Source organism: Ochotona princeps, chromosome 23 (assembly GCF_030435755.1).
Source record: "Ochotona princeps isolate mOchPri1 chromosome 23, mOchPri1.hap1, whole genome shotgun sequence".
In the NCBI taxonomy this organism is placed as follows: domain Eukaryota; kingdom Metazoa; phylum Chordata; class Mammalia; order Lagomorpha; family Ochotonidae; genus Ochotona; species Ochotona princeps.
The window spans coordinates 6,016,569-6,042,415 of record NC_080854.1 but is presented as its reverse complement, the minus strand read 5'-3'; the positions used below and the strand labels follow the sequence as shown (position 1 = coordinate 6,042,415).

At 39.8% G+C, this 25,847-nt stretch overlaps 1 long non-coding RNA gene across 1 annotated transcript in view; it reads left to right on the top strand.

The window, feature by feature from the left end:
• The window catches only part of LOC131483083 (uncharacterized), a 284,412-nt gene that overhangs the window by 39,074 nt on the left and 219,491 nt on the right, over positions 1 to 25,847 (top strand). The window contains exon 2 of the long non-coding RNA XR_009247501.1: positions 9,697 to 9,835. This is a non-coding gene — a long non-coding RNA (uncharacterized LOC131483083). The remainder of the gene's footprint in view (positions 1 to 9,696; positions 9,836 to 25,847) is intronic.

The following is a 25,847-nucleotide window of genomic DNA, read 5'->3' as shown; positions in this document are numbered from 1 at the left end:
CGCAATGATAGATATATGACTGTGTATGAAGAACTATACTATAGTAATAATATAGGGGAGCTTAGTGAGGGAAAGGGGAACTGGGGAGGGGATTAGGGAAATCCCAGAGCTTGTGGAACTGTATCATAAAATGATAACAAGAATAAAAAAATAAAAAGGGGGGGCCTCTGGAGTGGAGTGGTCCCTTCTGCCTGCTGCCACAACAAAAGCCCTCTGTAGTTTCTGCTCTTGTCCTGAACATGGCTTTCCAGAACTGTGAGAAAAAAAAATAGCATTCTTTATCCGTCACCCAATGCATGGTTGTTAGCCATAGCAGCATAAACGGATGAAAACAGCCTTGAAACCCCGAATGTGTGTTGCTCATAAGATTTTCTACTTTCCTCAATTTGAGCGTTTTCCTTCCTGGATGAAGCATGCCATACGTACTGCTTATTTCTGAACTATCATTTTCTATTTCCTTAGAAGTTTCCCTCCCTTTTTCTTGAGATTTCTCCAAAATTATTCTCAAACCCTGAAAATCATAGGCACAAAGACCATTCTCAATTATGCTTTTCCTCCGTCAGCAGGAAATGGAACAGATCTGGAATCATGCTGACTTTTTCAATTGGCTGTGCCCAGTTTAATTCCGGTCATTTTTGAATAGGGTCTAATCATGCTGGCTTGAGGAATAACTCTTCCATTCAGTACCTTCTCTGTGGAAAAAGTGGTCTAAACAGACTAAGCAGAAGGAAAAAAAGATACCCCTGAACAGCATGACCAGAAAATATTCTTAAATATTTAAAAATTTTAAATTTTTATTTGAAAAGTAGAGTCACACAGAGAAGGGAGAGATGAGAGAGAAATCTCCCCTGAACATTGGCAGCATCCAGGACTGCAGGAAGCTGAAGCCTGGAGCCTCATGCAGGGGTCCCCTGTGAGTGGCAAGAGTCCAGGCACTTGGGCCATCATCCTTTCCTTCGCCACATGCATTACCAGGTAGCCAGATAAGAAGTGGGGCAACCAAGACTGAAACCAGTCCCCACAGGGGATGCATGCATTACAGGCAGCAGCCTAACCTACAGTGCCACAAAGCCAGGCCCAGCAGGAAAGCTTTGGATTAACCGAAATTGCTATCATTCAATTATCGTCACAAGACTGATTACCTAAGTATGATGGAAGGGACTTGTAGGGAATCATGGGAGACAGAACTGGGCAAAATGGTCTGTGTTGTAAGAAGTTTATAATCAAGCAGAATTATATATATCAGGGAACTGATAGAACTGAAGGCAGGGGAAAAGTACACAAAGAAGGAGTACCACTGTAAGGAAAAGTGCTTTTCTCTCCTGATGCATGTGTTTGCCAAAGAACATATGGGGAAGGCACAGTGTGGACCATCCCGGGCTAACATGATTACCTGGAAAGAATTCAGAGCCTCAAAACACTTTGAAATTCAAAATAAGATTTAAGATTATAGAGGTTCAATATTAAACTAGAATAAGAAGTATCATGACAACAAACTTAACTGAGTCAGCATTCTTTTCTGATGAACTTACCTACAATGGCATCAATATCAATATATTAGCATGCTCATTTTTGTTAATTTTTTTCTCCTATTCCTAACCGTTTAATAACATCTTTGTTTTCCAAATCCCTATCATGTGAATGTGTAGCAACTTGAAACAGGAAAAAAAAAAAGCACTGATGAAATAAACAAGAAATTTGCTCTATTTGCAGAAAAGATACAAGAGTAGGTCTTAAGAGAAACTGGGTTAGTGGCACAGTTTTCTTGGGACAAAAAATATTCTAGAGAAGATGAGCATCAGTAAAATTTGCTATGCTGATGTAAGTTATGGGGCAAATGAGCTGTAGGTCAGTATCAAACATATTTCTTTGAAATAAGACCAAAGGTGGATGGCATTACAATAGCATTCAAAATTCATTGTAGAAATATATATCGAACATATCCATTTCTGGCCACTTAACTGGATACTAGAAATAGGCTAGTTAAAATTTAAAAGCAGAAATAGTCTTTTGGTAATGGAATCATGGAGGAGGCTGGTACTGACTGAACACTGATGATACAGCTAATAGAGCAGGTAGTCAGAGGGGAAAATCTTCATTGGAGATGAAAACTGACTTGATGTGTGAAATATGAGGATGATCTAACCAGGCACAGAGAAGCACTTGAGACACAGCATTCAGAAGGCCCAAAGGTTCTGTGGCAGCATCAGGCCTGACAAAGGCACAGGGCCAAAACAAAGCCAGGAATAAGCCAGAGGAGACACAGATAGACCACAGAGAAGGTATGTAGTCGACATAAGAAGCCATGGTGACTCGGACCAAAGTCAAGACGGAGAGAGCAGATTGTCCTTTACAATCATGTCCTAACTTCTGAGGGTGACACATATCCTCAGATTGTAAAACTTGATCTGTCTTCCTTAAGTTTACTCAGGCTCCAAAGTTAACTATGTCTCACGTTGTAGAAGTTCAAGTCACTATAACCATGGCTCGTATGTGGAAAAGAGAATAAAGATACAGTGGTAGTCAGGAACGGGTCAAGAAAAATCAAGTGAATTACTTTTAAGAGCCTTTGATGTTATTTTGAGAGCAACAGAAAGCCAATAAATGTTGTCAAACTGCTGTCATGTTTTCTGGTTTAGCAAGTGTGAAACCTTTATCTTACTGATGATCAATTGGAAAGTATTTTCTAGAGCTTTTTTTTTTAAACCATGAAAGTGATTTGGTTATAGAAAAACTAATCTGGCAATAGAGAGTTTGATGGTTTGGAATTGGAGACAAAGAGGAATCTGGAAACAAGAGAATTAACTGAAAAGCTCTTGATGGTTTCACATTGAGGTAACAAGTGGGAAAATGGGATAGTGATATCAAAAAAGGCCTTTTAAAAAGGCGAGAAATAAATATTCAGGGCGAGTTTTCCTATAGAAGCCCATAAAACTGGCAGGATCTTAGAATCAATTTGATGAAGTACAACTCTGAACACAAAGGAAGACCAAGGTAATTCCTACTAATACATGCACCATTTCTCGTAATTACGTCCCTTTTTGGCTGCCAGCCTAATGTCATGGACTGAATTGGGCATCTTCATTCGAAGGTGCACAGGTTGGCTGAGCTAACTTAGGAAGGAAGTTGGATTTCTGTGAATTCGGCACACAGCTTTCCAAGTGTCAGAAAAATATGAGTCCATAATTCAGGAGCAAAGAGATTTAGCAAAGTGCCTTCAACAGGTAAGACTGGTTTGATGGATGAAGCCCTGGAACCTGCAGCAAGTGCTTCCAAGTCTTCAAAGGCCTCGCTTCATCTGACCACAACCAGTCTGCAGAAACCCTCCATCTGGCCTTGGGCTGTATCACTGTACCCCTCCCAACAACCCAATCAATCACTGCCCTTGATACCTGAGTAAACAAGAAATGCTTTCAACTTTGTAGCTCTAGAAACGAAGATTCGCTGGACTCGACAGGAGCAACAGGGAATCCAGGACTCTTAGCAAGACCACTTCACAGCTGTAGTCTATGCTATGAATCAGGGCCAGGGGAAGTCATAGATCGACTTGTCCAGCTGGGCTTCTTCACATAGCCGGCAGTCTCCTGAGCACACTGAGTAACTTCCTCGGTGCCCTCAGAGCAGAGGGACCAATCCTTAACAAAGGTTGCTTGAGCAGAAATCCAAGGCTGGGTAGAACATCCTAGCAGACTTTCTCTGGCTTACTGCTCTTATTTTCCTGGCCACTGTTGCACATTCAACAAAAATTTGCCTAAGATTACCCTGGCAGGCTTTTTCTTTGTTCAGTATTTTTGAAATCATTTTAAAAGAAATATAAAATGATACTTGTGTCGGAAAAATTGCTACTCCACAGGTTTAGTAATTGCTATACATTTGCAATGTTTTAATACCACAGAGACCCACCATCAAAATGATGGGGAATTCATTTCCAACGGAGCGCCCAGTGAACTTACTCAGCACTCCTCCTTCACTCAATAATCAAGCGAAGAACAAGAAAGCAACATTGCTGGTGTAATTCGGAATGCTCTCATTCTAAAAAGGAAAGAAATTTCAAATGTCTTGAATAGAAACAAATCTTTGTTGAAGATTATATTCAAGAGAAGATGCAGTTTACTGTAGTCATGAAAAAAATAAACAGAATACAGTGTTTGAACACATTTTCTACTGCAATGATATCCTAAAATAAAATTTAGTTAACATAGTTTTAAAAACAATATACAAAACATGTAAACTTTTCCTTGCTAAACCGACAATATAAAATACAATTTTAGAGACCTAAAAATTGAGCTTTTCTTATGAATTTCTACTTCTCCAGGCCCATCTTATTTAATTTTTGCAGTGGGTGCTATTCCCAGGAGATGGTAAGAATGGACCTTATGTTATCTCCCCTATTTAAATGCTTTCAATGGTTCTCTGATGATTTTTCTCATGTGGAAATAAACCCATTTCCAAATGTATACACATAGAATCCAGCATAAATTGAATATATGCATATATATTCCCCACATAAATCAAATTTTTAACATACATCAATGTCAAAGAAATTTACAGACAACTGTATCAAACGAGAGTGATGAGAACATGACAGTCTCTTTGTGAGAAACAAGTCTAAAAGTAGCTTCTTGCTTGTGATAAAATGATGAAAAGTTCATTAACAATAGACTGGTCTGTAATAAGAGTGAAATAATCAGCTTTGCTTCCTCCATACAGAGGTTTGCCTTTGCCTTTCTTATGCAACAATTCCAATTAGAATAACCATCCTCAGATACCATTTGTTCAACAGCTTCCTTTTCCTTGCAGTCACTAAAATATTTACCCTTTGATTCAGGAGCGATGACATCTTCCAGCTTTTATGGTTCTAATTTAAAGGCAAACCATCTCAAAACTGCTCCAAAACAATGAATATTTCATATTTATATTCTTGACAAAGGTGAAATTGGAAGGAAGATTTTATGTTCTTTTACAAAATGCTAACTAAAAACAGAACTGTAATTACAAAGAGACAAAACTTGAGCATTTTTTTTCTTCCCAAGGGAGGGTAGGAATTATACTTTTGGATGATTTCAGCATCTTCCTTTGTCAGGTAATGATTAAAAGCTTGACAGGAATAATGAGTTTGTGTTGGTTTTTGTGTTTATTTTAATAGGATGATCAAATAAGAATTATTATTCCCAGTATTCAGAGAAAAATAAGCTGCTTCATGGCAATAGCTGTTCTAATTTATAGCTCAGGCTTCGAATAGCATTAATTCCTGGTTGTATAAGTTACAAATGGCTCAGAAAGTAGCAAGTGTTGGGAAAAATCTACAATCAGTCATCTTTATCTCCATTAGTTTTTCTTCCGGAATAGCCAAATGGACCATTGGCCCATATGTCTGTTCAAGCATCCATGCATTCAAAAGCATGGCTCTAAATAAAATCATATGCACTAGGACATCACAGTTGCAGTCAGGATAAAGTTTTTCTCCACAAGGTGCACGGGAGAAGGCAGATGTGTTCATCCATCTGCCATGACTATAAGGAAATAGGTGCAAGTTCAAGGGCATGGCAGCCACATGAGCTCAGGTGAATTAATTGCAGGACACATGGTAAATAGCGTTGCAATTGCTACAATCTATGTATGAGGAAGAGATCACATTTCAACAAAAGAATCCAGAGGTGTGGAGTCCAGCTATCCTTTAAAAGGCATGGCCACGTGTAAGCACTTCTCAATCGTCCCCATCTCTTAGAGGACCCCCTCCTAAAATCACCACAATGAGGACCAAACTTCCAATAAATAAGACTTTGGGAGACAAACTCAAAACTTCCCCAACTCCCCTCCTCCCAAAATGGACAAAGAGTTAAAGCAACTCCAAAAGCTGAACATTTAACTGGCTCCAAGTTTAGGTAGGAGGCCAAAATGGAACTATTCACAGAAGCAATAGGCCAGGTCTCTGTTGCTCCTACTCAGTCACCTGATTCATGTTTCTTTCCCTTCAAATACACTCTCCTTGGAAACTGAAATACAACTCCAGCTCAGCCGTAACCAAGAAACTTACTATGTGGGATAATGAAGCTCCATGAGGGAAAAAATCTATCTGAATTTTCACTATTATAAACAAAATGTGTAGAGTGAAAAATTGTCAGGTTGCTCTTAAGGGCTCAGTAACATGAAGGGCTACAATTGTAGTGTTTCAGCCTTATTGTTATTATTAATCATTTTAATATTTAGAGAGGACACGGAAGGGGAAGAGAAAAGCAGAGAATTGGAATAGTACCCAATGAAGCAGCATAATTCTAATAATTTGAATACATTCCCCTGGAGCTTAATTCTATCATTTTTGCAGAACATTTTGATATCTCACTCACACAAATGCTATTGAAAGTAACCAGTCAACAGTGGAGGTGGGTCCTGAGCCGCACGCACAGCCAGCACAGAATTGGGTTTGTACAGAAAGGAATTTCAGATCCAGCTATCGGGCTTGAGAGAATTGTGAATGTATTCAACATTGGCAAGACTTGAGAATGATATTGCCTGCTTTTCCTATTAATGCTAGGGCTTTCAATCTGAAGCAATGGCTCCTTAAAAAGGAAAAGAAGAAAAGCAGAAGTGAATTTTGCACTGTGGCATTGTCTTCTTTCTGCAGAATCACTGAGAACTAAGCTCAAGGCTGACCCTTTTTGAATGATGGAAGATGAACTACTTGGTAGATACACACTGCTCACTACCTTTTGGACAATAGTCTTGGGAATAAGGCACACTTTGCTTACTGCTGCTATGACAATGCATCCATACAAACTGCAGCAGAGGAAATGTGCCAATGTGTAGTACAAGTTCTTTGAGTCTACATTTGAAATGCAAGTCCATTTCCAGGAATTTATCCCGAAGATGTACATTAATTATTCATTATTTACTGACAATGAGAAACAAAATGTCATCAACAGAGAATTGGTTAAGTAATTATTGATGACTAACCAAATGGTGAGCCGTGTGCCTGGAGTGGTAGCCTAGTGGCTAAAGTCCTTACCTTGAATGTGCTAGGATCCCATACAGGCACTGATTCGTATCCTAGCTGTTCTACTTCCGTTTCAGTTCCCTGCTTGTGGCCTGAGAAAGCAGTCAAAGATAGCCCAAAGCCTTGGGACCCTGCGCATGCATGGGACACCTGGAGGAAGCTCCTGACTCCTGTCTTCAGATCGGCTAATCTCTGGTGTTGTGGCCACTAGGGGAATGAACCGGCGGATGGAAGCTCTTTTTCTCTGTCTTCAGCCTTTCCAATAAAAGTAAATAAATCTTAAAAAATTAGTGTGCCTTGAAAACGAGGTACTTATATTTTATATTGTAAAGAATCTATGATGTATCATAAAATGTGTGCATGGACTATTATAAAGTAATGGATAAAGTATCTTGTAGAACAGGATACATATAACAATAGGAGTAAGGGACACAAAACCCATGACATACTCTCAACATTGAGAAAAAGTTCACATGCAGAAGGTACTGCTTAGCATTTCCTTCAATGATAGACCATGTATAACACAGTAGACCATAAGATTATATCCCCTAGTGACATATATGCACATATGTGTGTGTTTATATATACACATGTATAAATATATACATATATATGTTGCACTTTTACAAACAACAATTGGAAGGACTAGAGGAATAATAAGGTACAGCATAACTTTCTGGAAAATGGAAAGAAGAAAAAGAGCTGGAAAATTTCAGTTTTCCCTTCTTAAGAAAATGTTTTGGTATTTTTGAAAGCTTGTGTAGCCAGTTAGTGGAAGATAATGGATTTGAGACATGAAATAAGAAAACCACGTTGTTTTCCTCCATTACTTTACTTAGAATGATCTGTGGGATTTACGCCCTCATTCCTTAGCAGTAGTTGGAGAAAAATTCATTGTTTTCCCATCACTATTCCCTATTAAAATAACTTGATTTTTTCATATACAATATACTACCAAACTTTAATCTCCTAATAAAGCATCTCCCTTCCCTACACAATTCTGATCTTAGCCTAGGGAACAACAACAACAAAAAGAATAAATAAATAAATAACCTAGTCTACCCTTTCTTCCCCTAATCCTTCCTCCTTCCTTCTGTTTCCTATGCTGCTCTGGTTGCCTGTTGCACCAGCAAAATGCCAAGAGAGATGAGGCAAAAGGAACAATGCAGTCCCCCATGCCTTATATTGTATCCTTTCCTGGGTCATCCGAATGCTGCTTGGAATGCTGCTCTACACACTGATGGGTGAGACTCAGGAGCAAGAGCCACTGCGCTGTCCGTGGTGCTGCATCCCCTAGCTGACCCGAGTCACATCCATCTCACAGTCAGCGCACGCTCTCACTGTGCTTACAGACAGTTTCTGCCATTTTCCCTCACACCTGTGGGAAGTTCCTTTGGACAAGACCTTAGTATATACCAAGGAGGCCTAGAATGACCACTCATCCTGCCTTTCTCTTCCAGCCATCTCTTAACACCACCCCTTTCATTTTCAAAATTGCCCTAGTTTCACTAATAAATTAGCTAAACAATTCTAGGTTGCCTCTGAGTAAAATCGGTCAATTACAGTTTTGTATCAATGTTAAATTTCTTGATTTTGATCACTTTTCTGTGATTATCTAGGTCAACATCCTTGTTCATTATTGTGGTTATTAAATCGGTAAGGATTAAGAGACAGGAAGCCTGCACCATATTTCAACCCATTTGGAAAAAGTTGATACCTAATGAGCATAATGACATTTCCACCAATTTTGTAGTGGCTATGCCATGACAGATCACTATATCACTTAGTAACATCATAGCCATCCACAATGTGGGCACACATTTCATCATCGACATATGACTATATGGGATACATTGAAAGAACAAAAGGAAAGGGAGAAAACAGTGAAATAAAAGAAGACCAAACACAAAGATAAAGCATATTGAAGCAAAATGTCAGCAATCTATTTATCTCAGTTAAAAGAAAACACAGCAGTTATTTATGCAAGACTGCAATTTTGGGGTGAGTTTTTAATTTTTGCCAAATAAAAGACTTAGGAACATTTTATGATTCTGCCATTCCTACATGGCTGTATTCTACAGCACCCATTGGCCTCGTAAACCTGATCCCAGTCACCCTCACCTCATTCTTCCATCAAGGACTTCTCTGTTGTCCCTACCATCTAAGAATCATCCTACTCTTTGTTTCCCCTGATTTTGACGGAACATAGACCAAATCCTCTAACGTGGCTATCAGCATAAATAAAGCATTTGGACTTATTCCCTGCAGACACCAGGAAAACTTGATTATCAGTCTCCTATTTTGCATTCTATCCAATGAATTTGCTTGGGTGGCAACAAGGGTTTAATAGAGGAATAGAGTTATATTTTGTATTTTAAAAAATTTCTCATAGGAGACTCAAATGCTCTTCTACACAAACTTCTAGAAGTGATGTGCTCTGGAATAAATGGATGCATTTCAGCAAAGCATCTGGATATGTTTAATATCCTCCCAATGCTGGTGCTCCAAAAAAAAAAAAAAATTCAACTAAAGCTAACTAAAACTAAAGCTAAGGGAAAATTTCCCTCCCATAGCCTACTACATTCTTATCCTTTCAGTGGCAGAAACCTTGATAATGATGTTTTGTGTTTTCTTTGCATCATGAAAAACAATGAATAGGGCCCGGCGGCGTGGCCTAGCGGCTAAAGTCCTCGCCTTGAAAGCCCCGGGATCCCATATGGGCGCCGGTTCTAATCCCGGCAGCTCCACTTCCCATCCAGCTCCCTGCTTGTGGCCTGGGAAAGCAGTCGAGGACGGCCCAAAGCTTTGGGACCCTGCACCCGCGTGGGAGACCCGGAAGAGGTTCCTGGTCCCAGCATCGGATTGGCGCATACCAGCCCGTTGCGGCTCACTTGGGGAGTGAAACATCGGATGGAAGATCTTCCTCTCTGTCTCTCCTCCTCTCTGTATATCCGGCTTTCCAATAACAATAAAATCTTTAAAAAAAAAAAAAAAAAAAGAAAAAAAAAAGAAAAACAATGAATAAAAACAATTTGTGATTTCTCAACATTTTCTTTCTCCATGTGTGACAAGGATGGGTAACTCTTTCCCAGGCTCAGTGTTGTGAGTTCCTCCTTTCTTCCTGGCTCTGGTTGATATAAATCTGGCCTTACTGATGGGACCATGGATTTTCATATATGTAAAAATTGATGCTTTTCCAACTATAAATAAAAAATAATCACTTCTTGTTGATAACAAAATATTTGCTGATACTCAGACAAGTCAAATAGGCTGCTTTACATTTAGCCTTGTTTACTTTTTTTTTTCATGACCCAGTTTTGATTGTTGTTCTGAAACTGTTGTGGAAAATAGCATGGATATTTCTTTGAAAAGCTGTGCACACATTTGCAATATCAGCCATCAATTCCACTTCAATTCCACTGCTGGATATATGTTCTAAAGGCATGAATACATTATCCCACCTGGGAAAGCAGCAGAAATGGCCCAAATGTTTGGCCCATTTCAGAAAGCTGGAGGAAGGTGCTGGCTGCTGCCTTCATCCTGGCTCAGTTCCAGGCCTTGCAGCCAGTGGGGGTGAAGTGGGGCTGGTGAACCAGTGGGTAAAAGATTCATCTTTCTCCCTCTCTCTTTCTCCTTCTACCTTTCGAACAAATAGATCTTTTAAACCAAAAAGAAAAAAAAAGAAAAATTAACTCAAAAATTAAAAAAACTGAAGGAAGAGACAGAGAAACAAAAATTAATCCGCAGTAAAGAAAAGTTAAAAGAATATGCCTCTTCCAAATCTGCCATACAAAGGATATTTAAAGATGTTCTCTTGACAGAGAAAAGGAATAGCGCCCACCAAAACCAAAGGCAAATGTGAAGAACATCCCAGTCAAATACAACAGGGATTGAATCAATGAACAACCCATTGCTAAAATGACAGAATCAAATTACCACCCATTCATATTAACCCTGAATGTAAATGGCTTAAACTCATCAATCAAACGTCATAGATTAGTAGACTGGATTAAAAACACAAAACCCATCATTTGTTGCCTACAGGAGACACATTTCACCAACAAAGAGCAGCAGAAACTGTATCTCATGGATTTTGACTTTGTTAGTTTCATCTCTTCAAAACACTTTCTTCTGATTACATTATTCAATGACTCACAGATATTACAGTAGCATCATTTTCTTCAAGAAGGTTCTTGATTTTCTTTTTCATTTCTTCAGAGACACATTAATCATTCAGTAGCATGTTATTTAACTTCATAGTGTTGCTAATTTCTTTTTTTTCTTCCTGTTATTGACTTTGTTTTGCAGCTTTTCATTTAAGGGGATGTACAGTAACTATGTAATGGAGACTATCATATCTAGCAGCATATTATTTAACTTCATGGTACTGTTAATTTCTATTTTCCTTCCTGTTGTTGATTTTGTTGTGTGGCTTTTCATTTAAGGAGATGTATAGTAATTGTGAAATGGAGACTATCATATCCAGATGTGAGGATACAATGCAGTATGCTTCTCTGCTACCAGACAAAGATGGACTCCCAATGAAACTGTTAACTATATCTTGGCAATAGGATGCTGGACTCTCTGCCATTGTCCATGCCTGCAATAACAGATATATGACTGTGCATGAAAAACTATTCTATAGTATGATACAGGGGAACTCAGAGAAGGGAAAGAGAATTGGGGAAGGGATAAGGGAAATCCTGGGGCCTATGGAACTATATCATAAAATGATAATAATAAAAAGAAGTAAAAAAGGGACAAAAAGGATTGAAGTATCATAGAATTTGTTTCTTAACTATGTTGAATCTTCGGCTTATATTAATAAGTTACCTGAGAATTAAAGAAAGTTCTGTTGTTGTTAACATGAATTTCCAGTGACCCTGATAAACTCAGGTATGAATAATTTCCCTTTAAAAATCATTATGTTATTGATGGTATAGAACTTGATGCTATGATACCTATGTGCATTGTTGAATGACAAAATCAGCCTAATTGATACATCCATCAAACAATATACTTAGCACTTGGTTATAGTAACAACATTTTAAAATCTACTCTTGCAATAATCGGCATGTGCCACTTGGCTAGCATTATACTACAAAGTCTTCATTTGTTTGGTCTTCAAGTTGGATATGCACAAACTGCGATTTGCTGTATGCGAGAATATATTGTTCGATATGCTTACTGTTGTACTAAGTCTGTGTGGCTAGCTGTGAACGGGTCTATCACTCTTGACATTGCAATTGCATTTCCTTTTCTACATAGTTGGGATTTTGGGACCTTCATTTGAATTTAAAGACCATGAGCGAGTATCCTCAAAGTAACTTAGGTAGGCAGCTCTAGACATGGGAGCACAATGGTCAGGCACTGGTCATCTGTGCAGAAGACCATGACATCCCCTGCAGGGTTGTCCAGCTTAGCCTGAGAGACCCCCCTAGAACACAGCCATGAGTCAAAGTAGGAGGAAGGGAAATGAAGGACGATAAACACCAGGTTCCATGTAGAGAATGCTTCAAAGGGATTCATTTCAGACACAAGGATTGAGAAGAGGAAGAAATTTTGAAGCAAGCCTGGGAATCCAGTTACGGTGCAGGAAGGGCTAGGACAGGTGGAGGAGGAAAAGCTGAGAAACACTGCAAGCAATGGATTTGGAGGCTCTGCCTTTGGATCTTCGGCTACTGCATCTAGTTGTACGTATTGCCCTTGATCAGTGGGATGTTCCGACACCATTGCTTTTAGCTCTAAAAAAAATTGAGGAAGCAAAGAAAAACACATACAAGAATGCTAGCAGCCGCTTCAGTGCTCTCTGCCTGAGGCAGAGGTGAAGGATAATGCAGAAAGAGCACACAGATGTCAACTCTGCTTATTAACCTTGACTAGCTCAAAGATTCATCTCAATTCTATTAATCTCCCTGTTAGCAAATGGATGTAACATGTGCTTGAGCTACTGTTGTAACAGTAGTCCTTGAACTCACATGAAATAACTTTCAGCTGTATGTATATGTGAGTGTGTGTATGAATGTGTGAGTGTGTGTAAGTGTGTGTGAGTGTATGTGATATTCTATGAGCTTCTTGCTCAAATGAGAATCCCATTAGTTTTTCAGAATAAAAAACTAAGTAGAAAGAATGTTCCCTACCACAAAAAGGATATAACCATATACTTAAAGACAAGAAATCCAGTTCACCATTCTTAACCCCACATGTGCTAATGCACAATTGGGTAGATTTTAGGTAAGAACAAATGCATGACTATTTTTCCAGGTCAACTCGAAGAATATAATCCATGAGTTTCTTGACAAGCAATATTCTGACAGAAGAAAATTACTGGAAAATGCTTGATAGATATTCAGCATAAGTACAAGACTACAGTTGAGAGACAGGCATTTGCTACAGCAATTAGGATGCTCTTTGAGAAGAATACATCTCATGAAGTCCCAGCTCCACTCCTTGATCCCAACCTCCAATGAATAAGCACTGTAAGAGACAGCAGGGAGTGCTCCAAGTAGTTCTGCCATGTGAGAGACCTGGTCCCCAGCTTCAGCATGACCCAGCTTTGGCTATTAATAGGGACTTAACAGAGTAAGCCATAGAAGAATGGGAGATCTCCTTCCCTGTCCTTCTCCTTTCCCTCTCTGCCTCTATCTTCTTCCTCTCTCTCTCTTCTCTTCTCTTCTCTCTCTCTCTCTCTCTCTCTCTCTCTCCCTCCCTCCCTCCCTCCCTCCCTCTCTCCCTCCTTCCCTCTCCCCTTCCTTCTGCCTCCCTCTCTCTCTGCCTCCCTCTTCCTCTGCAATAAATAAACATGTTTTAAAAAGTCAGTTGAGACTCTGAGGAGCTACTCCTTGAATTCTTGCTGACCTGAAATAATAGCCAGGTAATTCAGTGGAAGATCAGAGATTGTTTCATATCACCCAAACTTTCATATACACATCGTTACAAAGAAAAAGCTTTAACAATGTGAAACTCCTAAATATTAGTTCGCTTGTCAGTATTTTGGGGAAAATACTATTGACTCTCTTCATCCTCTGACTCCATCTAGGCAACAGCGCCAAAGGCAAAGAAATGCAATCAGAGACCTGAGCTGTCTTCCCAGGGAAGCCCTGGAGGAAGACTTCAGCCTTTAATATTATTTATCCAGAAGCTGATGTAATGCCATAGGAAAGAGCCATGACATGCCTTTACCTGCAGTTTATCACTGTCAGTAGACATTTGATGCCAGCAATAAGGAGCTTTATTTCTGCTTTCTCTGATTTTTTCCTAATACAATTCAACAACACACTTCCTACCTATGGACTTCTGAGGCAAGCACAACAATCGTATAGGTAAATCCCAAGATCTCTCTCCCCTACTCCATTTTCTAATATAGATTTTCAAAAATAAAATTCTTCGCCATTAGGACTAAGTTAGCTGTGCAAGTTAACCAAAAGTTCATGGTAAACTGAATAAGTTTACTCCTCACATTTCCTCCTCTTCCCTAGCTGCTGACACTGCTAGTATTTCCTTTACTACCATACCCCTCTGCCTTTAGTGAGAGAAAAATATATATACACAGCTCCCATCTGTTGGCTCAATCCCCAGATGTGAGTCAAGATCTGGGAACCCAGTTCAAGTCTCCAGTGTGTGGGGCAGAAATCCAATTACTTGAGAGAACATTATTCCCTCCTAGGAAGCTGGGCTCAGCAGTAAAGCCTGAAGTAGGGAATGTGAGCATTGCGATCAGCTGTATCAAATGCTCCCAAGATAGTCATTTAAAAAAGAATCTTTCCTATTTTTTATTGGAAAGGCAGATTTACAGAGAGAAGAGAGAGAAAGATCTTCCATCCACTGGAGCTTCTTCCTGAGCTGCTGCACAGGTGCAGGGTCCCAAGGCTTTGGACTGTCCTTGACTGCTTTCCCAGGCCATAAGCGGAGAGCTGGAAGGGAAATGGAGGAGCCGAGACACGAACCACCACCCATATGGGATCCTAGCGCATGAAAGACAAGGACTTTATCACTAGGCCACTGCACTGGGCCCCAAGATATTGGCTCTTTTAAAGGCGGTTTATTATTTATTTCTTTGAGATACAGATATAGAAAGAGACATAGAGAGAGATCTCATTTTGTTAGTTCATTCTCCAAATGTCCACAACTTACTAGAGGTCAAAGCTGGGAAACTTTGAAACTCAACCCAGGTCTCCTACATAAACATCAAGGTGATAACTATTTGGACCCATTGCCTCCTGCCTCATGACAACTGCATTGCAGGAAGATGGAATGGGCAGTGAGCCTCTACCCCTAGCCAGTCACTCTGCCGTGGTATGGACACCTCCACCTTCACCTTCAACACTAGGTCCCATGTCTGCCTCCTGACAGTATTTGTCCAGTTATCCTGGCTCATGGCCTACATCAGGACATCAAGTTTTAACTACTATTGCCACCTAGAAGGCATCAAAACAATCTCCTGAGTTTTAATCAACAATCAGTTATCTCTGTTTTTTCTTTTACTATTAAAACACATTATATCTATAAGAAACAACACGCTAAAAACACAGACTCTGAATTTCACACTACTCTAGTCCCAATTTCAGTAGATTATGTAGCTGGTATTGGGAAACTAGGCAGGAAGACGAGGTTGGAATACATGCGCTGAAATCATAATTTCTGTCAAACCTGCTATAATGCTAGCTCACTTGCTGTTGATCCAGGAGTCTAGTTTTCCATGATGTATCTGTGCTTCATCTAGGAACTGGAAGTAGGAGATGGCCACATGCAAGCTAAGTTCCATGTGGAAGTGTCATAAACCTTCCAGAAAGCCTCCTGCACACAGAGACCATCTAGATTGCACCCCCTCCATCCCATTGTCACAGGTGGAAATAGCCCTTGTGTTGCCCTTTTGGCTTCTGGTCCTTAATTGTGCGTCCTTCTCTGCCTCTTCTTAAATTCTCTTCTCATTGGCAACTCCCTGCCATCCCTCTTGGGTGATATCTTGCCACACACAGTTGCCTACTCTTTTGTGAATGTATATTCACTGTCTCACTTTTAAACCTAAATCACTCTCACGTGTATACCATATTTATGCCTCTACTTTGAATTACAACCTTGGTGAGTGCAGAAATCTGGAATAAAAATTGAGATATTTAAGTCCATAATATAACCATTCATGGATCCTGAACAAATAACTACCTCCTGCCTGTTCTCATTTCCTCCTATTACACATCTAAGAGTTCCTCCCTGATAGAAAGACTATATGGAAAACAGGGCCTCACACCCAAAACACTGAGCTAGGATGATGCAGTTACCATGGCAACAATAGGAGCAGCATCACTACCATCACTGTTGAAGAAACAATCAGTGTTTATTAGGATCTTCAAGGATAGGAGGTTTTTCAATTTTATTATTATTGATATGAAGTTTTTGGCATTTCTAAAAAATTGCATTATTATTTTAAGATTTACTTTATTGGAAATTCAGATATGCAGAAAGGAGGGAGACAGAAAAAAAAAATCTTCCATCTGTTGATTTACTCCCCAAGTGGCCGCAACAGTCAGAGCTGAGCTGATCCGAAGCCAGGAGCCAGGAACCAGGAGCCTCCTCTGAGTCTCCCACATGGATTAAAGCATCCCAAGGCTTTGGGCTGTCTTCAACTGCTTTCCCAGGCCACAAGCAGGGAGCTGGATGGGAAACAGGGTCACCAGGATTAGAACCAGTGCCCATATGGGAATCTGGTGCATGGAAGGCAAGGACTTTAGCCACTGATAATGTTTACATAGTTGATCAGGGTGGGAAGGGTAGAGGATCAGGGGAAAAGCTGGTGAGACCATTGTTTCCACATTTTCTTGTTCTTCTTTCTGTATTTGGGGGAAGAAGGGAAATAAGAGAAGATGCTGCAACCAGTCTCCCAACTGTCCCAGTACATGAGGATGGAGAATGGTCACCTGATGTCATCCCAAGGTCCCCGATATGGAGCATGCTCCAAGGGTTCCACCCAAGTGGTTTCAATAGTTTTGCAGTGCTGTCAATTTCACTGACCCAAGGCTAAGGAAATCCTTCCAAGGTCAATTGACTAACATATTCCACCTCTGAGTTTACATTTGCCCAGAAATTTGCTATCACATTTCACTGAGTAGTTGATCAATTTGTTCTGCCCTCATTCCTCTGCTATGGAACCAGGTGTCCTCTGCAGGCTCCAATGGCCTACACATATCCTCCATGTGCCTCTGAGTATGCTGTCCAGTGGTCTGTCAAAGCCACTGAGGAGGCCCAATGTTCACACATGCACTCCACTGTCAGACCACAGGTCCTGCCGCTATCCCCATGGCTGGAGTTATGCATCTAGTGGTTTAGTTGGGGGAACTCTCAAAGAAATCTCATCTGAGGTGATCTCAGACCTATTTCTTGTGTGCATCTGCCTGTATGGGGTCTGGCTCACTATGTCACCCAATCAGCCTATGTCCATGCTGGTAGTTGCAAATGCTAAGTCAGATCTGTCTCCAGCCCCATCTCTTAGGCAAACCAATGTTGATACAGACTTGCCCAACCCTGTCCTCCGCACACATGACCCTCACATACACCAGGGGGAGCTGCACCCAAGTGATCCCCAATAACCCAGCCTGGACTGGCCCCCAGCCCCGGTTCCTGTGTGAACTGGTCAGGTGTGTCCCAAGAAGGTGTTCTAAAAAACAAACAACCAGCCCCAAAAATGTACTTTAAGTTTACATTCTTAGTTAAAACCTCCTGTAATACATTGGACATTTAACAACTTTGAAACCATGGGATTTTATTTAAATAATCACAGGTTACTTACATGTACAAGGACAACTATAAAGATAAGAAGCTTAATTCTCCTTCAGGAAAAATAAAAAGCAAGACAGACCTTTCCCTCAATCATTTCTGAAAGCATTTATATAAATATGTAAGTTCTTCTCTATGTCTTTGAAATATGTATATAATGTATATGATATGTATATAAACAAAATCTAAAAGCCAAACGGGCCCCTTATGATCTTACAAATCAGGAATGCCCTTTCCTGGACTTACCTCCTTGCAAGTAACTATGATACTGTGACTTTTAAACATTTATTTACTTGAAAAGCAGAATGGGAAGAGGAAGAGATCATCCTTCCAGGAGGTAGGAATTCCACCGACTCCCACGTGGCCAGCAAGAACTCAGCTCCTTGAGCCGTTATCCAGTGCTTCCCAGTTGTATTAGCAGGAAGCCGGATCAGAAGTGGAATATCAGCCAGCATTCCAATAAGGAATGTGGTCACCACCGGGAGCAGTTTTATCTGCTGTGCAGCTGTGATATTGTGATTTAAAATAAAAACAATAAACTTGGTCTTCTTCCCAATCTTCTGGCACATAGCTCCTAAGAGCCTTGCAATCTCCAAAGTTGTATCATTTTGTGCTAATAGTAGCCTGACAGCTGGGAAACTCCGGAGAGCCTCAGATTAGGAGTTGCTGCCAAAAGAGCTTAGCTTGTGATGAACCCTACCCTCACTCTCTAGGGAAATGAGAGGACTCAAATTTGAGTTGCTCACTCATGTAAAACACATTCATCAGCCATGCTCAAGAAATGAAATCTCCGTAAGAATGCAAAAGGACAGAGTACAGAGGGCTTCTGTACTGATGAACACATCTATGTGCTGGGCAGGTGGAAAAGCCCAGCTCCATAGGGACCTGTATTGAGGATGCTTCCAGACCCTGCCCCTTGGACCTCTTCATCTCGCTGGCTGTCAGTTATGGGCCTGGCCATCTCATTTCTAATCTAGGACTTTGCCTGCACAGAGATAAGAATTCTAAGCAGAGGCATATATAAAATGCATAAGTAAGAACGCAATTTATTTGAAAGTGAGAGAATAAACTTAAACAGGTGGAATTAATGCAGGCTGCCTCACAAGAGAAATAGCAGCCATGTGTGGGCCAGCAAGTTGCCTGTGAGCTAATGAGAGTTCTCCCCTGTTCTCAGCCTCTTTTATGAGGTAGAAAGTAATACCATAATTAGTTGAACACATGGGAAATGGTCTTAGTATGCATAAAGCCTTCTGGAATTTTTAAAATACCTCTACAGGGAACTTAAATTACATTTTATTATCATGGCATCTTTCCTTCATGCAACACAAGTGCACCCTGGGAATGTGGATGTCTCAAGTTGATAATTAAAGAGACAAGGTTACATTGCAGAGCTGGCAAGAATTCCAGCTCACCTAGACCTAACTCCCTGTCTAGTTATTCCATAACACATCTGTACCCTTTGTCACAACTAACCAGTGTAATAAAGAATAAATCGGGGTCCGGCGTGGTGGCCTAGCAGCTAAGGTCCTCGCCTTGAACGCACCGGGATCCCATATGGTACCAGTTCTAATCCTGGCAGTCCCACTTCTCATCCAGCTCTCTGTTTGTGGCCTGGGAAAGCAGTTCAAGGATGGCCCAGAGCCTTGGGACCCTGCACCCGCATGGCAGACTTGGAGGAGGTTCCTGGCTTTAGATCAGTGCAGCACCAGCTGTAGTGGTCACTTGGAGAGTGGACTACCGGATGGAAGGTCTTCCTCTCTGTCTTTCCTCCTCTCTGTATGTCTGACCTTGCAATAAAAATAAAATAAATCTTTATTTAAAAAAAGAATAAATCGAAGTGTTTTCCCTTACATGGGTTCTATAAACCATTCCAGCAAATTATCTAACCTGAGAGATTCCGGAAACCTCCAGTTGCAGCCAAATAAAAGTTGCAGAGTTGCAGGTAACTTGAGGACTCATCATATGTGAAAGTTGTATGAGGGGAGTTGTCAGTCTTGTGGGTATTGCACTATCTCCAGGTAGATAGAATCTGAATCTAAATGAAGTACAAAGTGCCCTCTTGGTGGCCAAAGAGAAATGGTGTGGGTAAAATCCTCCATATAACCGTGTCAGAAGTGAGAGTAAAAGAAAGCAACTCATTCTTCCTATATATAATAATCATCAAGGAAGAGAGTGTCATTTCATATTGTTGTGGGAGAACACAGTCTAACTGAGGGTATCCAGCTCCTAGTTGTAAAGTTCATCTATAAGAATATAAAAAGCTTACTTTTTCCTTGTGATGAAGGTAATTAGCAGGGGCATGTCGAATGAGCTAAGTGTAATAAGTGGTGCTCTCAAGCCTTCTTACCTGAGGACTAGTCACTGATTTTAAAAACAAGTATACAATAGGGAATATCTGCTTTTTAGAGTGCATTAAGCTTTTTGTCTGTGCATTTTCTTAGTAGATTTCTGATGTAGCATATAACATTCTAATAAACATAAGTGATAATAAAACTCTCCTTTCTCTTCTACCATTACGGAGTGTGTTTTTTCTGATTTGGCAGTTCTGTTTCTTTCTTTTTAATTATATGCTGCCAAGACGTATATGCCACATTTGGTGTTTTTCTGTGTAAAGTGATTTTCTTCAGCACAAAAGTTGTAGATGAAGAAAAAAAAAACAGAAGACCAATAATATCTTTTTCAAAATGTACAATTAATCAATACAGGTCTCATAAATTCTCAAACTTGTACCTCATTCATATTTGGCCTTTCTTTTGACAATATTTAATTTCATGTGAGTTTGGTGGGTCCAAGAAATGACTCAGAAGTGCCCCCAGTTCTTTTGTGTTACGGGAAATGGCTTATTGCAAAGAATCAATCTCTCTTTACAGGACTTTTTTACTTACAGAAATAGCAGCCACAGACCTCCAAATTAAGATGAGGATTAAAATATTGTATTTCTGGGACTGGCATTGCAGAGCACAAGATGAAGCCACCTGCTGGGAGGCAGGCATCCGATATGAACATCCCTTCTAGGACTGGCTACTCCACTTCAACTCTCGTTTCCTGCTAATGTGCCTGGGAAAGCCATAAAAGATTACCCAGCTGCATGGGTCACTGCAGCCAAGTGGGAGACACAGGTGGAACTGCACCATCCTAACGTCAACCTGCCCAGCCATGGCCATTGCAGCCACTTGGGGAGTGAACCAGCAGACGGAAGATCTCCTCTCTTTCTAGCTTCTCCCTCTTTCTGCATAGCTGTCTTTCAAACAAATCTTTTGTTTAAAAAATTGTTCATGTGTTTATTAGCCATTTTAATTTCATCTTTGGAAAAATATCTGTTCATGCCCTTGGCCTGTTTCTTAACTGCACTGTTCATTTTTGCTGTTGGGTTTCTGGAACTCTCTGTAGGACCCGAATAGTACTCCTCTCTCTGTTGTGTGGTTTATAAGTACTTTCTCCAGTTCTGTTGACTGTCTCTTCACTTTATTGGCCATTTCCCTTGCAGCTCAGAAGCTCCTTAGTTTGATATAATCCCATTTGCTCCTTTTTTTTTCTTTAATAGGGCAGTCAAAAAAAGGACAAGAATTGTAAGTTCTCTCTGATCTGTGACAACTGATAATACACAGAACACACAAAATCATAAACTCTATAAGGGAGATGAGCACACGTGGAACTAACTGCTACATACAGCACACATCTTCCTGAATAATAGGAAGATTTCCATTTTTATTTTATTATGATACTTTCACATTACATTATTTTATTTACTCTACTTCCTTTTCCTCTACTTGCCATGTCATGATATATTTATATATAATGGAAAGTTAGACTTGTAACAAGGATATGAATGAATGTTATCGTAATAACTTTGGGGAAATGATAAGAGAAAGATTGGGAGGGGGGAGAAGAAGGGAGGATCCCCTATGCTTCTAAATGTATATTGTGGAAAAAGAAAAAACAAGCTCATTTATGTAAATTTTTAAAAAATAAAGCTAGAAAAAAATCTACATTTCTTCAAAGTCCCCAGTTATGGTAGTGCTGTCAGTTTGGCTACATCAGTGAGCACAACATTCCTTCTTTTGTTCATTCTTTCATTTAGACAACCTGTCCTATGTCTGGGGATATGACAGTGAACAAAACAGACATGAATATTTAAAATATTTTACACTGAGGAAGACCAAAAAGAAACAAGATAAATAAGTAAAATATATGCTTGGAGATAAGTGTTGGAGATAAGTGTTAAAGAAGAAAGATAAATTCTTTCTGAATCGGGTATGGAGAGAGAGATCTGTCTGCCAGTTCACTCCCCAGATGACCACTGGATGGGCCCAGTGTCAGGACCAGGAACTTCTTCAAGGTCTTCAGCAGAAAGGTAAGGGCCCGTGCACTTGGGCCATGCTTCGGTTTTCCCAGGTACAATAGCAAGGAGCTGGATATTAACGGAGAAGTGGCCACAAGATGCCCAGGACCATAGGTGCTAGCTTGACTCACTGTGCCACAGAAAGAAACCCCAGCTCTTCCACTTCTGATCCAGCTCCCTGCTAATGGCCTGGGGAAAGCAGAAGATGGTCTAGGTATTTGGACCCCTGCATGTATATGGGACATCCAGATAAAACTCCTGGCTTCTTTCTACAACCTGACACAGCTCTAGCCATTGTATTTATCTGGAGAGTGAATGAGTAGATAGAAAATCTACGTTTATCCCTTTCTTTGTAACTCTTTCAAATAAATAATGAATCTTTAAGCAAAAAAAAAGAAGAGGTCCCAAAATGGGATGAAATGGTATTCACAGAGAACACTGCAGTAACATATTATGTGTGAGATGAGAAACCCTTGGAGGGTCTTGGACAGCATAAATCTAATTTCCGGTTTTTGCAGGTAGCACTGACAGTATGGGGAAAACAAACAAGAGAAACGAAATCAGAATCAGAGCCACTGAGGTGGTGGCTACTGTAATCAACATCTACTCGCCAGTAAGCACAATCTCACTTTTTTAAGCATGTGCCACACAGCCCAGGTAAATCCCCATGCGCTACTCAGCACAGAGCACCAAATAACAGTTACATAAACACATGTGATCATGCTACTGCAAAGTTAATGAAAAACAGGAAGCATGAAACTAGAGAAGCTTATGTAATAGTGATTATACCCAGAACTGACTAGGTTCGCAATTATCACAAGGCAAGGCAAGGACTTCCTGAAGCTTCTCTGGATTCCTGTGGCAGAAAAACACATCAGCCCCTTGTTCAACCCTTCAAACTACTCCACCTTCTCACCTACCAAGCTGAGTGGAGATCAACAGCCAAATTACCAGGAGAGACTTCTGACCTAACAATCGGTTAAGAATCAGTTAAGATGTTCGCATCTCAGATCAGATGCTAGGGGATCACAACTTCGTGCTAACATAGGTCCTCCTAGACATGAGTGATGGATTCAGCGATGGGGTTCCTGAACCGCATGTGTGGCCAATGGGGCCTCCAGGCCAGGGCTGTTGCAGCTATCTGAGGAGTCCATCAGTGGAAGGAAATGTTCTTTTGTCTGTCCAAGTCAAATAAACTCGTAAAAATTGAAAGCCAATTTTTCAATTATATAACAATTGCACATTTTCATGGGGATAATATCATGAAATGGAATTGATCTCATTAACTCTACCTGAGCCACCCATTTGTTTTATTTTTCTGGCAAAGCAGGAACACTCTTTACAAATTGATTCAGGTTCTGGCAACTAGCCAACCTTCAGAAAGACTTTCTAAAAAATAAGAACATTGACTTCAGACCAACAAAACAGTGCCATGAAAATACACATAGAGCAGTAAACCATGGGAAGACTCAAAAAAGTGGAGGGAAACAAAGTTTTTAAAGGCAAAAATGAGAACAATTATATGAGATATTTTGAACCAACAATCTTTGGCATGATGATTAATACCCAGCACGATATTCATCAAAGATTGTCAGCTGCTGGGAAGAATTCCCACATGCAATACTTTTAAGATGAGTTTTTGCTGTTTTCTGTATTATTCTGGTATTGTTCTAGCTGACTCTTTTGTGATAATTACAATCACGCAAATATAAATTCCTGGCCTGCTTTGTTTATTCTTTTAAGGTTAACACAGGTGACACCGTTTGATTCTGACAACTTTCGCATTCCTTTCACAGTATATTAAGCATCACTTTATGCTCCAAAATAGTATCTTGAGCAAATATGATCAAGTCAATTGCTTTTCTCATTTTCAGTAGTTGCAGATCAAGAATTCTTCTATTATCTCTTTATCCTACAAACTCCTAATTACAAAAAATAATTTCTCAAGAAAACTAAGATCCTTAATAAAATAGTTTTTTGACATGTTCATCAAAATCTTCATTACTGGGGCCAGCTAATTCTCTACTTGCAGCACTGGGATCCCACATGAATACCAGTTCAAATCCCAGCTCTTCCGCCTCTCATCCAGCTCTCTTCTTACGGCCTAGAAAAACAGACAAGGATGGTACAAGTCCTTGGGCTCCTGAGCCCACATGGGAGATCAAGAAGAAACTTCTGGATTTGAATCAGTTCAGCTCTGTCTGGTCTTTGATGCTATTTTGGGGTGTGAATCAGTATATATAGGAGCCATCTCTCTCTTTCTCTAAGTCTTCCTTTCAAATAAAAATAAATAAAATATTTTAAAATCTGAATTATTAGAATCTATTTCAATTTTTTTACTCAAACACACATAATAATTTGGAATTTTTACTCCATCATCCTCCAAAATCTTACATCATATTTGAATTTATGTTATATCATATTTGCACTTATGTTATGTCACCTTTGAATTTCAGCTAAATAATGAATTTTCTTCTTGTGTAATAGACCCAACATACTGCCTCGACACACTCGCACCCAAGAATGTTCCTAGTGTATCAAAAATTCAAAATTAACTTGACATCTTGCTGACCAAATCTAAACATAAGTAAATTTCTATCTCCATAGTTGCACAGCCTTTGGCCTGAAAAACTTAGCAGAAAACAAAAACGGAAACCAAATGTCTTTCAAGTAGCCTCCCTCCTGTTCTACTAGAGGGCATAGAGTTCCATAGCCTTTGGTAAAATCTAGTGCTGTCATTAAGTAAAGTTAGTAAGAGATTTTACAAAAAGCTGCAAATTCTTTTTCATCTTATATATGTAATAAATTATCTTGGAGCGATTGGTCACTCTGTGGACTCTAATTTACAGCATTTTGTATATATGGAATCATCTTTCCCATTTCACAGGACACAGAGTAATGCAATCTGATAACACTTAATTCTAAGAAAGAAGAAAAGGAAGAAGTTTGTTGTTTCCGAGGATTCACAACTACACATATTATAGAAACTATAAATTCCAACCAATCTGACAGGAAGGGTTTAGAAACTTGAATCATAAAGTCTGCAAGTTGTAAAATACTATACTCCATTATAAAAAGCAGGAGAAATTTTACATACTACAGGGACAGAGAAAGAACGTATACGTGTAACTATGTTCTAACAGAGATACAAGGGGCGTGGATGCAGATGGCTTAGACACAGACTGGAGAAAAATGTTGGTACTTTGCAGATAGCAGATATCATTTATACTAACAAAATGTTTTAAATGATCTTGTACTTACTAACAAAATCCAAGTATAGTTAAAGTCGATACATTTGCACTCCCTGCCCCCTTTTCTTTGCAGCTAAGTAGAAACCACCTAAGAGTCCATCCACTGATGATGGAATAAAGACAATATGAGAAACACAGAGGCACATTTAACAGTCATGGAAAGGACAAAATCTGCCCCTTACAGCAGTGTGGATGGAGGGAGGGATCCTTTTCCAAAGGGAAGTATGCACAGAACAGAAAGACAAGTGTATGACCTCATGTTACTCTTATCTGTCTGACCTCATGGAAATTATGGATATAACCACGTGAGGATATTAGGGCAGGAGACAGGACTCAGAAAGGTTATTTAATGGAAATTAAATTACAGTTAGATTAGGGTATATAAAGTTCGATGGTGACTTGATTTTTGACAAAGTCACCAAGAAAATTCAGTGTTGGAATGGTAGTGTTAAGAAAATGGTACTGAGACAATTATCCACTGGTTCCTGGA